Source organism: Amphiura filiformis, chromosome 2 (assembly GCF_039555335.1).
Source record: "Amphiura filiformis chromosome 2, Afil_fr2py, whole genome shotgun sequence".
In the NCBI taxonomy this organism is placed as follows: domain Eukaryota; kingdom Metazoa; phylum Echinodermata; class Ophiuroidea; order Amphilepidida; family Amphiuridae; genus Amphiura; species Amphiura filiformis.
Window position 1 is genome coordinate 22,745,126 of NC_092629.1, and position 15,623 is coordinate 22,760,748.

Sequence of the window (15,623 nt, forward strand, 5' to 3'; positions counted from 1 at the left end):
ATTTCCCAGTTTGTGGCAAAAGTACAAACTTCCGAGAGTCACGGACAAAACCGTGTACGATGACTGGCTCTCCAACCAGATGCAATTTTGGCAAAACCAGCTGAACTTCGCGGTTTGGTGCGCCACGTCAGGATGCAGGGTGTCCAAAGAACTTCTCAGTCACAAAGATCCGATGATTCGATCCGTGTTCAGATTTCACGCATATTAACAAATCAAAAAAATTCTGTCGGAAATGTCCTGTCCACTACCCTCGGAGGAATCCTTCAATCCTCTGAACAACGGGATCGTCACCCACGCTTACGAAAGAATTTGCAACGAATTTGGAGTGTCCGCGAGAGCTAACTGGAGACAAAAGTTCGATCTTTCCAACGGAATGGGTAGTTACTTCTTCAACAAACAATTTTACGACTGGAAATTCGTGACCACCAAAAAATGGTCGAAGCTTACCAACGGAGGAAACTACAGTCAGTCGATGGACTGGAAAGTTCACTTTGATGCGGACAGCTTCGGAGGTGTGGACAATCAGACTGACAAGATTCTATACATTGAACAGCTGTTCGATCACGATCCGGATATAACCGACAAAAGTATCAGAAAAGGAGATGCTATGGCTGCTATCGGCAGTTTCGTAGCAGACACTTGGAACGAGGGTTTCACACGTGCGGGAGTTTCGAGAATCAACGACTCCATCAGGACTTACACGTGGGCAATTCTTGGATCCCAAGCTCAAGCCAGATCCGGCATCCTGCGTTCCGGCAAGGCGTTCGACGCTCAGAAACAATTTCTAGCAAACGTCGAGGATGCGATCAACTCGGTCGTGGATCTTCCGGACTCGATCGACAGATACCAGAGAACTCTTCAGTACGCTCAAAGCAAACTGGATTTTGTCGTGGGTCACGGACTTTACTTGCTCCCGAGCAACATGGAAATCCTCGTGGGATCCGTAAACGGATACAACAATTTCATCAAATCGCCACGGATGACATGCAGATAGGGCTAAACTCAGACGTAAACACCGACTCTCGACCGAATGTTGGAGACAGTGCTCCTGAGGAAAGTCCGTTGTTTTTAGAGGAGGTTGAAAGTCCACCCTTGACTGAAAGGGTTGAAAGTCCACCCTTGACTGAAGAGCCTCTAATGCATGAGAAAAAGCTTTCTCTATTTTTGGCAGCCGCTGCAATTTTCTTATTTTTCTGGCAAACGGTTTAAAAAAAATAAGTTGGATTAAAACTCAGTAACACACACAAAAAGTCTTCTCACTAAATTCTAGTGAGAAGATTTTTTACTTCTTTGACAAATTCCATAACTGTAGTGTACAACAAAATTCCAACACCCAAAGCTAATGTCCATATGTGATCAGCTAGAAATCCAGCAACAGACCCGCAGCTTTGAGACAGAAATTCACAACAGCTCCGATGATCCCTGGAAGTGCGATCAAAGCTTTGTCTCCAAGTTTCAAAAGGAGATTGGCTATTTTCTTGAGCTGATCCTTAATCCAATCGGTCCAAGTTTTAGGCTTTGGTGGGGTTCGGGTCCTGGTGATGGTCCAGGTTCAGGACCTGGGTCTGGTTTAGGAGGACCTGGTTTTGGTTCTGGAGGCTTCGGTGTGATTGCTGAGACTGCGGATTTGGTGGCTAACAGAATACCCTCGACGACGGTTGCTATCGTCATTCCGATGGCTGTGAGCAGCGAAACTATGGTAACACCCTCTCGTCTAAAGAGTTCTCGAATCCGACTTCCCGTGGTAGCATCGCTGTCTATGAAACTTTCGATCGATCTTCGCAAACGCTGAAGCGAATTTCTGACCTTGGCATCTTGATCTGCGATGGCGTTGTCAAACTCTTTGATATCGCTTTCAAGCTCCCTAGCTCTTTCAGCATCTTCTTCGCTGACAGGTAGCAGAGGCTCTTCTTCATCACCTTCGTAAGTTGGGTTAGTAAAACTGACCGAACCGCGTCCTTTAGACTTTAATTCTTTCAGTTCAGTTTCCTTTTCATTCCTTCTTCGGACAAGGTGCTCATAGACATCAGACAGCTTCTTGAGTTGTCCTCGTTCGGTTAAAAATTTCGGATTTCTTCGTGATCTACAAGAGGATCATTTGGCAATTCATTGGCTAAACCTTCCATGTCTTGGTTTGTTTTTTGAAGACCCTCCAAAACTCTTTTAGTGTTGTTTGGTCTACCAGCGGGTGTAGTGGTTAGGGGCGATACATCTCCCGCGCTAGTTGACGCTTTTTCGGCACTTTCCTGCACTTGCGGCGTTAATCCTCGTTTGAAATCCTTGATTCCGAGACCTATTTTGACAAAATTGGTACCTCCTGGATCTTTGCCTTTGACTTGTTTAGCTATCGATTCTAGGGGTAAAATTCGCTCGAATTTTGTTTGGTTAACCAAACTTGTTTTTTCTGTAACTAACTTTGATTCTTCCGGTTTCATCTACCACAAAAACCGCTTCAGTAGCAAAGGCCGTTCCTTGTTGCGTGTATCCTAAGCGTTTCACGTAATCCCGAAACTCATCCCTAGCCAGTTCCGCTTTTTGTCGATTCAATGTTTTGACGGTTCTCCTCAGGGAAGGACTGTCTTCACGAAGTTTTAATAGATCGAGTCGATCGTTGAGATCTTCGATGGAATTTCGACTCTTATCGGAAACGAAACTCACATCAGGATTTTCCCAACCGACGCTTCCTCGTCGTCTCTGACCCTCCGTTTGTATTTGCCCATCACCAAAATCAGTCTCAGCCGGTGTACCACCAACTGCTCCGTGGTATCTCCGATCGTATCTTCGAATTCATCGAAGTCATCCATCTGAATGTCTTCTCGAGGATAAAAATCTGCCATCTTTTGGTTTTTATTTTACGTATAAATAAAAGATGGCGACTGAATACGGATACAAATTGGACCCATACCGACAACTTCGCAAAGCGCGAGGAGTTAAAGGTGATAGACGTAGCATTCGGAATACGCACGTTCCGAGTACCATCGACCAAACCGGAATTCTCACGGTGAGATTTCCTGGTCTTGGAAAAGATGACGTAATATACCCTGGAACGAGTTTTCTTTGGTTCAAGATTGCTCTAAATTCCGCCTCTGGTGGAAATCAAGATCTTAACAGGACTATCGTAAATAATCTCGGAAGAGCGATAGTGTCAAAAATTGAGGTTAAATTGGAAGGACAGAGCATCTTCACTCTGAACGATGCTGATATATTCCTATGCTACCAAGATCTCTGGAAGACGAGCGAGGAAAGAGAGAACGCCGCTGATCAGGGCATCCAGTCTGCGGCAGGTCGAAAAATAAGAATCGACGCTGGTGACAAAGGTACAGATGTCAAGGATGTCGCCGAAGGAAAGTCCTTTGGCGACAACATGTTTTGCATCCCTCTGGACTTTGAGATGCTGAATTCTCATAATCCATATTTCCAGTACGAGATGAAGGACAGGCTGAGTTACGAGCTGACGTTCAACAATTACGGAAAAGTCGTGGTGTCCACGGATACAGCAGCCAGCTATTCCATCTCAGATATTACCCTTGAGTTTGATGTAGTCAATGATCCTGAGATAGCGATGGCTCTTAGGAACAGGGTGAATGGAAAAAGCGTCGTCATGTACGACAGAGTCATCAGACACAGCAAAGAGTCGCTTAACAAGTCAGACACCGTCTGGAATATCGCTCTAGCACCGCGAGCAAAGTCCATGAAAGGTATTCTGATTCTCTTCGTAGACCCAGCTGCGGATGGAGGAGGAGCCAATTACGCTCGAGATACCGAAAAGTTCTACAACCCAAAGATCAAAAAGTTTCAACAACGCTCGACGGTATTCCAAATCAGCTGCACTCCTCTGGGATGCTGCCTCACCATCACTTCAAAGAAATTCAAAAGCACTTCGCGGATGGAAAATTCAGAACCGTTCTACACGTAATCAAGGAAGCGGGATTGGCTGATGTGAGGAGGCGAGATTATCTCACGACCAAGTATGGTCTCTGGTTGGACATGAGAACCACGGATGATGACACGTTGCATGGATCTGGTAGGAAAATTGAAGGAGCTAGTCAGAGTATTCAGATCGAGATCGAAAAAGAAGCCGAGACGGCAGGAGCGTTGAACGCTTACGTGTACTACATACAGGATGCACGGGTGAATATCGAAGCCGGAAGATTGCAGAGCGTGAACTACTAGAATAAAAGATGTTTCCAAAACACGCGCACTCGGCTATAATCTGCGGAGCCACCGGCTGTGGCAAGACTGAATTTGTTCTGGATTTACTCGAGAGGAATACAAGAATTTCTTTGAATACATCATAATCGTTTGCCCTACCTGGACGCGCAACAAAGCGTACTTAAACAGATCCTGGTTTTTTAATTACGTTGATGTCATTCCAATGGATTCTAACTGGTGTCCAAAGTCCGACGATTGGCTGAACGATTGTTTGAAATTTGGCTACGAAACTTATGGAATACAAGACGGACACACACTTTTCATTATTGACGACTGCAGCTCTGACAGATCATTAACCAAAAAAAACAGATGCTTTCTCAGCTAGCATTCTCAGGAAGACACGATAATTGCTCCGTTTGGGTGCTTACAAAAAATATAACTCCATCGTTACCGATCTCAGAGAGCAGACAAAATGGACAGCCCTGTTTTACACAAAAGATCAAGATAGTTTCGGCGAGACTCTAAGGGAGAACGATATAATCCCAACTCTAGAAGAAAGAAAGAGATCAAAAAAAAGCAAACTAAACAAAAACATTCCAAACTAATTATAATTACCGAGCAACCGACTGAGTACTGGTGGCAAAAATAATCTTAAGATAAAAAGCAAGATGACGGAAATTGAAGATATAGTTAACGAGGCGATGACCGTGGACGTTCTGCCCACCCTGAGCGAAACGCCTACCATAGGCGGAATGTCTACCTTAGACGGTACGGCTACACGGGAGGAACTTGTAAACACGGACTCTGCTAAAACGGAACAGCTGCGGGAACGGTTGATCGGCGTAGCAGAGGCAGGAAAAAGCAAAGAGTATTTGGGAAAGACCATAACCTCCGCTGAGATCGATAGGCTTGATCAAAAGAGCCTGATGAGACTCTACGCCAGATACGAGGCTCACATGGGTGGGATAGTGACCAGGTCAATGAAAAAGCACTTCGTTACCGCTTACGTAAATTTGGTCGGACTCTTCCTTCCAAAAAATTTGGCGATTACCGATCGCGATGCTCTCGAAGAGTCTCTGAACGAAGGGCCCTTTATTGATCTAGCTCTGAACAAATGGACCTGTGGGCTGTATCATCGTTTTGGACGTATGCTAGCTCCGCTGGAGGCTGTTCTGTTAACTAGCAACGGTGTTAAAAAGTTGACTTTCCACCAGAAGCGAAGTGCACAGTAGACGACTCCCCAAGTATTGATGTGATTGATTAACCCTTTTGAATACTAACGGCGACTCAAGTCGCCGTTAGGATTCAAAAGGGTTAAAAAACAAAATGCTCGAGAGGAATCGTTCCTCTCGAGCATTTTTTTTGGGTTTGCCTAAACTTTAAAAAAAAAAAAAAAAATATTACAAAAGTTTCAAAACCAAAAAAAATGTTCAAGAGAAAAATATCCCTCGAACATTTTTTCGACGAGTCGCGGCAACTATAAAACATTCTTTATAATTTACTGTGTAAATTTTTACACTTTTTATTTTTTAAAAATTTACAACTCTTTCCAAATCTACATTCTTGTTCAAAATCTCTGGGAGAGTGAGCGTCTTTGCATTCTTTAATGTTGGGACACTGCTTATTTTGCTGGTAAAATTTGCACAGTCGGATTATTACCCTGGGGGCGCGTCGTTTTTCGCGCTCGAGCCTTTCGAGACGTTGCCGTTCTAACCTTTTTGCATTTTCCTCCCTTCTTCTATCTTCCTCCGCGATGGTGGCCTCGGTCTTGAAGAGGTTGCTCCACGTCTTTGGGCGGCTTTTTTGGGTCACGATCGCCGGCTCGGGTTTTGGGACGGGTTGGGATTTTTTATGCAGGTCCGGTCTCTTGCAGTCGCACTGTCTTTCCCAGGTTATCTCTTCTTCGTAGACCGAGTTCTTGCACCCGAACGAGAGGAAGTGAACGAGCGTCACCGGGGGCTCGTTCTCTTTGTAGGGCATTTTTTTTCTGGGAAATTTGCTCTGCGCGATCTCTTCCACCAGGAGTCGTGTCTTTAGGAGCTCGACCTCTCTTTTCTCGGCGATCCTCTCTCTGCTTCTTTTTACCCTCTGCGATAAGGTAAGATGCTCCCCTTTTGAATCGCAGTACAGCGGATCGAACGCGTCGCATTCGTCGCTGAAATCTGATTCTTCGGAGAACGAATCCGTCATTTTACTGAGTTTCCGAGTCAGAATCTTCAAACAGATTGTTCCAACTTTCTTTCTTTTGGGTTTGACGAGCTTTATCGAATTGCGCTTTTTTTGTTTTTGCCTGCGCGCAACCGGTTGCGTTTCTACCCGTTGCTTTTCTAGGTTCTCCACCTTTTCTCTGAGTTCGTGAATGGCTTCCCAGAGTTCGTCGTTTTTTTCTTATAAAAAATACCGGCCGCTATTAAAACACCAATCTCGGTTCCGATGATCAATGCCTGATTTTTGTTTATACTCATTTATCAAAACTTTAAAATGAAGTTTTAAAGAAAATTTCAGCTTTCGCAAGAGTCTACAGGTATCTATAGATGATTCTACAGGTATCTATAGATGATTTCTACAGATATCTATAGATGATTCTACATGTATCTATAGATGATTTCTACAGGTATCTATAGATGATTTCTACAGGTATCTATAGATGATTCTACAGGTATCTATAGATGATTCTACAGGTATCTATAGATTTTTTCTAATAATAAAAGATGAGTGATCTAGAAACCAAATCAGTAGACGTTTCAGCAGCGGACACGACGCCTCCGACAAAAGTGACGGCAGGAGTGAATCAAGCAAAAGTCAAAAACCCGAACCGGGTTGCCGCTGGAAAAGCATTAGCCGCAAGAAACAAAGAAAGGACAGCAAAAATGAAAGCCTTTGAAGCAATGCAAACAACACCATCCAAAGATACACCTGAGACCATGCCTTCAGACGTGTCAAACTGGTTGTCAGGTCCAGTTCTTGTTGGAGGAGCGGTCGTCGTCGTTGGAGGGATAGTGGCATATGGGTATTCTACCTTAAACGGTACGACTGAAAGCCCACCCACCGTGACCACAGTGGTCGATCATCAACCAAAAGTCGATCCTTTCGATGATTTTTAGTTACAATAAAGAAGATGGCAGAAACCAATCCAAACGTAAAAATGCTCGTAAACGGCGCGTATCACGCAACAACGATAAGCCTCGGTATATGGGCTAACTCGTTCGTTATGAAAAAGTTCCTGAAATGGAAGCCGGCTAATCTCTCGCAGCTTGATGCGGAGGATATCGGAAAGTTGACTTTGAGCGTCTTTTCGGCTACGATGCTCAGAGATTGGCTCGTGAATCAAGGAATTCTTCCAGATCAAATTATGGCTTAGACATTCTGTCTATGGTAGGTAGGTATATTAAAAACCCTCTTAGCACTATCTGTGCTAAGAGGGGTTTTTTTTGTGAAAATAAAGAGAAAATGGCGTCACTCGCATTCATGGTTGGTGGAGCCGTGGTTAACGCTTTGGCATTTTCAGGAAGCAATTATCTGTTCAACTCTCTCAGTAGTTCGGAAGAACGCAAAAGACACGATCTCGCTCTCGAAAAACTTCAGCACGACCGAGATTCTTGGAATCTAGCGCGTCTTTCAAGAATAGATTACATTAACGAACAAAAAAAAAAACAGGGTCACGCGGAGAGAACCTTTTCGGACGTCGATGACGCGATGAGACAGTATTATAATTTAACGGGAATTTTGATGGATTCTTTTCCACCCGAACCACAACTTTATGATGGAGAGTATCTCGACGAAGATCAAACAAAATCGATCCAAAATGGGGAGTTAGCTTTGCTCGGACTGGGATTGCTCGGAACCGGTGTGGTCGCTATCAAATACTTTGGATAAAAGTATTTGGGTGGGAGCTGAGCCTCTAATCTCTGGAAAATCGTCGAGAGTTACAGGATAATTTCTTCGTTTGAGTAGGTAAAAAGAGTGTAGTGGATGTTAAAATTATTTCTCTTGGGTTTATTTTGTAGATAAATTTTCAGTATATTATCAAGATCGCATAACAAATTAGCTCGATCGTGCTAAAAATCGACGGGAGAATTTCCCGTAACTTTGTAATAAATCTTGTGAACGGCTTTTGGGTCTGATCTCAAGACTTTTAACAAGTCTTTTTTACTCGGAGGGGACTCGAACAATTTTTTATTTTTTTATATTTTTTTAACAAACTCGTCAAAATCTCAGAAGTACTCGTAACATTTCCACTGTAGACTTCGATGTATTCTTCAAACTGGTAGGTCTTGGTTTCGCAGTACTTTATCGATTGTCGAATTTGGTCGATGTCAACTCGTGGTGAGTTCTCGTTAGGAGACGCGTCATTTTCCAAACCACAATCATAACACACATCGTCTAATATGTATTCTGAGTTGCAATTTTTACATTTTGGCAGGCTTTGCACTCGCGTGGGTTCTTTAAACAACTGATTAAATTCAGTACCGTATAGACAAATCGGTTTTTTGTTCTGTTTTCGGAGGCGAGTTTTCTTTTTACACAATTTGCAAAAACAACGCTTATATTTACTCGTACACTTCATTTTTGTAACAATAAAAAATCCTCTTTAGACTGAATGTCTAAAGAGGATTTTTTTTTGTTTGGTTACCTTGGGACGGTACGTCTAGTCTGAGTCTTCATCATATTCCAACTCTTTTACTACAAGGTCAAAACTGTGGTACATGTTCCCGGTTGTTTTGCTTTCTTTTTTGCCCGTGGGTCTAACAAGAGCTATTGATTCACCGAAATCCAAGTCCAAGTTTTCTAGCCTTTTTGTTAGGGTAGAACAACTCCAAACTCGAGTGTCATCACTGAGAGTGATAACTCCGGATTTTCCAACCCTGGTTTCCATGATCTCAAACTTGGTAATTTTGTAAATTCCACCTTCTTCTAGTTCAACCCATTTCAAAATTGAGGGTCCTTTTTGATCTTCTAACAAGTGCTCAAATTCCACCTTCAGTATGCTTGATTGTTTTGCCATTTTGTTCGCTTTTTTTTATTAATTAGGATTTTCTTAAACTGTTTTTATTTTTAAATCGGGCTAAAAATAAAAGATGGCTGAAACTAAAATGTCTAAGGTTTACTACAGTCCGAGAGGGTATTGGAAGGGTGTTTCTGCGATAGACAAGCTGGCGAAAGAGGCTGGAGTGACGAAAGAAAAAGCTAGAAATTTTTTAAAAAAGCAGACTCAGTGGCAAATTTACCTACCACCTCCAAAGTACATTCCCAGAGCAAAATTTAACGTAAGTGTACCTAATGAAGTTCATCAAGCCGATTTGTTGTTTCACCCTTACGACAGACCGAGTAAAGGAAAAAAGCTTTACAAGTACGCGTTGACTGTGGTGGATGTCGCGAGCAGATACAAGGAAGCTGAGCCTCTGAGCTCGAAGGAATCTGGGGAGGTGGCTAAGGCATTTGAAAAAATTTACTCTCGAGTTTTAAAGTGGCCGAAGCTTCTGCAGGTCGATCCTGGAAGAGAATTCATGGGCAAAGTGAACGAAGTGATGAAAAAGCACAAGGTCGATATCAGAAGAGGGTTGCCTGGTCAACATAGAGCTCAGGCAATTGTTGAAAGATTCAACAGAACTTTGGCTGAAAGACTGTTTGGCCATCAGTACTCGCAGGAAATACTGATGGAAGCTCGTGGTCAGAAAAATGTGAGGTCTACCGAGTGGGTGGGTAGGCTTCCGGATGTGATCAGAGCTTTAAACAGCGAAGAGACTCGGCTGATAGGAATGAAACCGGTTGATGCTATCAAGAAGAAAAAGATTGAAACGATGTCTTCAGCTCCACAGAAGTTGAAAAATGAGATTAAAATTCCAGGTAACGTGAGATTGAGGTATTTGTACGCTCCCGGAGAGTTGGAGGGAGGTGAGAGAAGACGCGCAACCGATCCCATTTGGTCTCTGGAAACTTACACGGTTGATAGTATCGTGAGAACACCGGGTGATCCAATTTTGTACTATTTGAGTGAAGGTGCACCAAAAAGAGCGTTTGTTAGACAGGAGCTTATGATAGTACCCGAGGGTACACAGTTGCCACCGACAGAGTTTTAAAGTAAAATTTCTTATTCAAGTTTTTCAACACAGTAACCGTGTGCATGTGTGTGAATTTTGTCCTCAAGTCTCTTTCGTTTGTCATCGTGCGGATCTAGGGCAACTTTGTTGACGGTTTCAGTGTACACCTCATGCTTGTAACTCCTAATCACATTCATCGTTCTCATCAGAGGTTTCTCATCGAAGAGACAACGCTTGTAGTCGTCGAAGGTAATTTTTCTTTCAACGACTGCTTTTTTGACACCCTTACATCTCTTTTCCTCTTTTCCCTCATGCATTCTGTAAGAGTACAACTTTGCTCTGAGACCAACAAATTCGACGATTTGCTTTCCTCCGGCTTCGTCTTTGAACATACCGGGAACTTTTTTGTTCTTTCCGGTCGGAATTTTCGACGGATGATCAGCTGGGTAGTTGGAGGTGTCAAAAAGCTTTTTCACATCACCCGAAATGTCAGCGTAAAAATCCTCAGTCTGAATTTCATAGGTCAACGAGTCGGTGTTGTGAACGATGATCTCACCTACTCCAGCTTGGAAGGTTCCGTTCACGGTTTCAAGATCGTAAACGTACTTGCCTTCGTATGTGAAGAGTTCAACTTTGGTAACAAGGTTATCAGCTTTTTTAGGTCTGTTTGCACTCAAGCATTGTTGCGTGTAGATGCACGGTTTGTCTTTTCTCACTCCAATTCTAGGACGAAGACCAATGCTCTTTGCGAGATAGTATAATTGTGCGCTTCCAATCTGACCTTTGTTTGAAAACCTTACAACATTGCCAGACTTGGTTCCATCTCCCATGTAGTATCCTATGAAGAAGCTGTATCGAACCGAGTAGTTGGCATTCAAGATGTAGTCTGGGATCTTCTTGAACTTTCTCTCATCGTAAAACTGCGGTCGGTACTCTTCAACGATAGCTTTGGGTCGTTTGGCAACAAGCTTGTAAACGTTTGAAGACTTCATCGTGTTCAAGATCTTTGCTTCGAACCCAAGATCCTCGAGATACTGTTTGCACAGATTCAAATACCGTATGTTTTGGTTGTTCAGTGCCCAAGTGCGTTTAATTCCATGCTTGCAGTGGTACGTTCCGCAGGATCCGTCCGTATAAAAAAATCCGTAAACAAGCGCCTTTTTCTCTTCGAGGGTTCTTTCCACGTCGTTATCGATATCGCGTAAAATTTGATCTAACTTGATAGTACGAAAGTTGTCGTAAATTGGGTGTCCTACCAAGAGTTTGGTTTCATTCGGTTTGCAGTCTGTTGGCTTGATTTTGTTACCTAGATGGTCAAGAAGGCTATGATCCTTTGTAACACACACGCTTCCAGTCATGGTCGAGACTCTATAGATTTCTTTGTCAACTTCGTGTCTTATGACGTGTTTGATTTCGTTCCATCCGCCGTCGCTCCAAACTTTAAATTTTGACTTTCCATATTCTTTGCCGTCTCTCCTTTTCCAATACACGTCTGTCAGATCGTCGATCGTTCGGATGAATATATCGTCGCCCTCATCTTTGACAAGAACGGGCGTGTCTTCGGTGACGCTGTCAGTCATACAGAGCTTTGCCCTTCCACCATAATTCCTCTTGATGTAATTGTAGTGGAAGTCGTACATCATTGTCTTTGAGATATCCAGGATGCTCATTCCAAGATAGATCGGCTTGTTGAAGTACAGTTTGATTTTCTTCATGTGAACAGCCACAAGATTTTCATCAAAGATTGTGCATCGCTGGTAGTTGGGTTTTGCGGCTAATTTGATGGCTTTGTGTTCCGAATTCACAAGATGGACATTGACGCGATTTCTGATGTTTTCCATAGTTTTGCCAAAAACCGAGTTATTCATCAACTTAAAAATCCTTTTCAAACTCCGAGTTTGCATTTTTGCGAAGCTCGGTATTCAGATCGATGTACTTTTTTCATAAAGGGACTCTCATTAAATATGATTCCTCTGTGGATCTTGGTTAATTTGAGTCCAAGGTCTAGACATTGTTTCAAAGCCGTGTGGTGAATGACGTACTTTTCCTTATCTCCAAGATTTGGAATGAGTTTTTCCACCCTGTTTACGGTGACTCTCTCAGGAGCTAGGGGATAGTCGTTATGGAGGTCGTGTAGCTTCTTAGGGTATTCCAGATCCACTTCAAGAATGCATGGGATTTCATCCCAAGAGTCTAGCTGTTTCGGAGTCATCCACTCAAAATCTCCGGTTGGCAATGGTTGACTCATCGCCCAGCCATAAAGGTTATTATTGTCGAGGTATTGGATATACTTGGAGGGCTTGCTCGGATCGTAATCGGATCCCATGTATTTGTTATTTGCTTCTGAATATCTGGTTGAAATCATGGATATCCCACCTCTGATCCCTTTTTCGATCATCATAGCCATGTCATAATCCACGAGGAGTTCCAATTTTACACCCGTCGTTTTCAGCATGGCGTCGTAGGAAAGTCCAGGAGCTGTGTAGTACCAACAAGGATCTAATTTGTAATTTTTCAAGCATACTTTCCTAAAACTCTCAAAAACATCCGCTAGAAGAAGAACGTCCGACTTGAGATACAGATCGTGGTACTCCCTCATGGTTTTCATCTCGAAGGTATTCCAAACATTCTGTGCGTGCTGATAGTCCTCGTCGGAAATTTCCGATTCGTTGAGCTTGGAGTAAAACGCTTCTTTGGAAGGGAGACTAGTTTCCCGTAGTTTCTCGAGAGAGTTGACGTGATCGTAAGGGTATACTCCTTTTCTCAAGAGAAGGTCTAACCTTTCATCTTTATAAGACTGCTGAAGATTTTTACAATTGTTCTTTCGCAACAAATGACAATAATCTTGATGCGTAAGACTCTTTCCAGTCCGTTTTCGATAAGCTTTCTTATAATCTTTGACGGTGTCAAACTTTCCTCCAACAAAGGTTTTGATAGCATCTTCATACCCTGTTAAATTTTCGACAAGTTTATCCAACCCAGCAGCCATGAATTTGAAACTATCGATAAATCTAAGATCACGCTTAACTTCCACTTCTTTTCCTTCCTTATTGGTAAATGTATCAACCAATATCTTCTTGGTGAATGAGATGTACTTCTCTTCGTTGGAAGGAATACAGTCGATCTCTCCCTCGGTCTTGCCAAGATTCTTGATGAACAGATGAGCGTCATATCCGGCTAGATTATGAAAAATCACGGGAAAGAACTTTGGTTTCCTATATTTCATATTGCAGATATTGTGGGCAGCTCCTCTAAAGGTTCCCTTATAGTGACAGTGGTCTCTGACGTTGTAATTATCTTTATCATCAGGAGTCAGTGGATCCTTACAGATGTGGCAGTGGGTGGATTTTTGAAGATCTCGCTCTTGCTCCCCGAAGATCATTTCCTTTTGGAACTTGAATTCTTGATAGATCTCTTTGATGTTTTGCTCTAGAGTTTCCACAAAATCTGAGCCACATCTTGGTCCTCGGATTCCTTGGTGAAGATCACTGGTTCTTGAGTGTACACCGAGTCATCGAAACACTTGATATAATAGCAAAAGCCCGATGGTTCGTGCTTCTGATACTTTTTAGTGTAGGAGTCTTTGAGGTTTGGTTGACAAGTTTGAATCGGTTTTGTAAAAGATTCAAAATCGGCGTACACGACAAAGGGAACGTTCTGAGACTTGAAATGATGTTTAAAATACTGAGATGAATCCTTCTCTGGATCCGGCATTTCAATTTTCACGGTTTCATTATTTTGACATAGCTCTTTATGTTTCACCAATTTTTGTTTGGAGATGTAGGACGTGAGACATCGCATACAATAATATCTAGCATGACCATTTTACTCTCTCGTGACGACATTAGTCTGCTCATACTCTTGATGACGCAGTAATGTTGAGTGTCATAGCCATCCTTATTTTTGCCCGAAATTAAAAGAAGATTAACTTCGTGTTTTCGATTGCTAGCACCTTCTTTCAGCGGGTAGACTTCATTTTTGTACAACCTCTCGGATAATTTTTTTCGGGCGTATCCCAAGACATTAACGGAAATTGATGGATTATTCCTTTCAAACTTGGCAATTTCCAAAGTAGGAGTTGGAAATGTGATGCCTTCCCAATTGAGCTCTTCGGCTTGTACCATAAGTTTTGTGTCTATCCGATTTGGATTTTTGTCAGCTTGATTGATGGCTCGAGCGAGGGCCCACTTGAAGCATTGGTTGTCCTCATTTTTGGGATTGATGATCGCTTTCTTTTTGGCTAAATCTTTTGGAAGCGGAATGTATGACGAACCACTCATCGGTTTATACTTCGCGGTATGAATCTCCAGATCTACGATGGACTTGAAAACCCACCCACTACCAGAATTTTGAAATGTGGAGATGTTCTCCAAGATCTTGGTTTTCCATTTTTCGTACAGCTCATCGAGATTGGTGGCTTCCAAATTGACGTCTGTGCTGGAGCTAAATACAGCTTCCTTGACAACAACTTCACCCGTTTGCAAATTTATTTTTTCCATCATGCATCGAAGACTCATTTTAACTTTTGTCTGACGGGTGTTGGTTAGAAGATTTACGACTGGTTGCTTGACGGCTACTAAAAATGTGTTTGGCGCATAATTAGCCCGTCCACCGATTTTGTACCGAGTCGTAAAATGATTGAGCGCGGATTCAAATTCTTGAATTTTGAAAGGTTTTTCCTTCTGTTTGTAAAGCTTTTCAATCTTTCGTTGAAATCTGGTTCGTCTGGGAGGTGGTTTAGGGTATCCAAGAATGACCAATCTTGCGTTGGCTTTATTTCTATCTGGGGTGGAACGGGGGTGGTATACGGCGTTGGTTCAAGAATGGGTACATCGATATTTTGTATCGGAGCATCCAGCGGATCTAAGACATAGTTTTCTTGAAGAATTTTTATCAGATCGGTTTTGCGGGTGTGTCTCCAATCTCCTTGCAGGCCAGCATTTTTCGCAATGGCTCGTAGATCCTTTACCGTATATTCACTCTTGATTTTTTAAAACGCTCCCATTCAGCGTTCGATGAAAAGAATAGTATTCGTTTCATCTTCTTTTATTATATACAATTTTTTATTTTCTTAAACCCTTTTTTTTTGATTAAAAAAAAAAAAAAAAAAAATCCTCGTAATATCAAAATTATCGCGAGGATTTCATTTTTTCGTAATATTTTTTTGAAGCCATACAATACTTCTCTCTATTTTTCCGGTAATAAGCCGAACTATATTTTTTACCCTTATTTGTCGGAATTCCCAACTCTTTACATAGACCGACATTGTAACGATTCTGCAATGTTACGGGTTTGTAAAATTTGTTTGGATTTTTTTGACTGAGTTGAACCCACTGGTTGTTGTAAAATACGAACAAACGGTTATTTTCTACTTTCGATTCGAGAGTTATTTCTTTTTCGATATTGTAATGATTTTTGAATGATTCCATT

General features: G+C 42.3%; 1 protein-coding gene across 1 annotated transcript in view; it reads right to left on the bottom strand.

The window, feature by feature from the left end:
• Positions 1-15,623, bottom strand: part of LOC140139111 (ubiquitin-like modifier-activating enzyme 6) — a 58,002-nt gene that overhangs the window by 16,235 nt on the left and 26,144 nt on the right. The window lies entirely within an intron of this gene.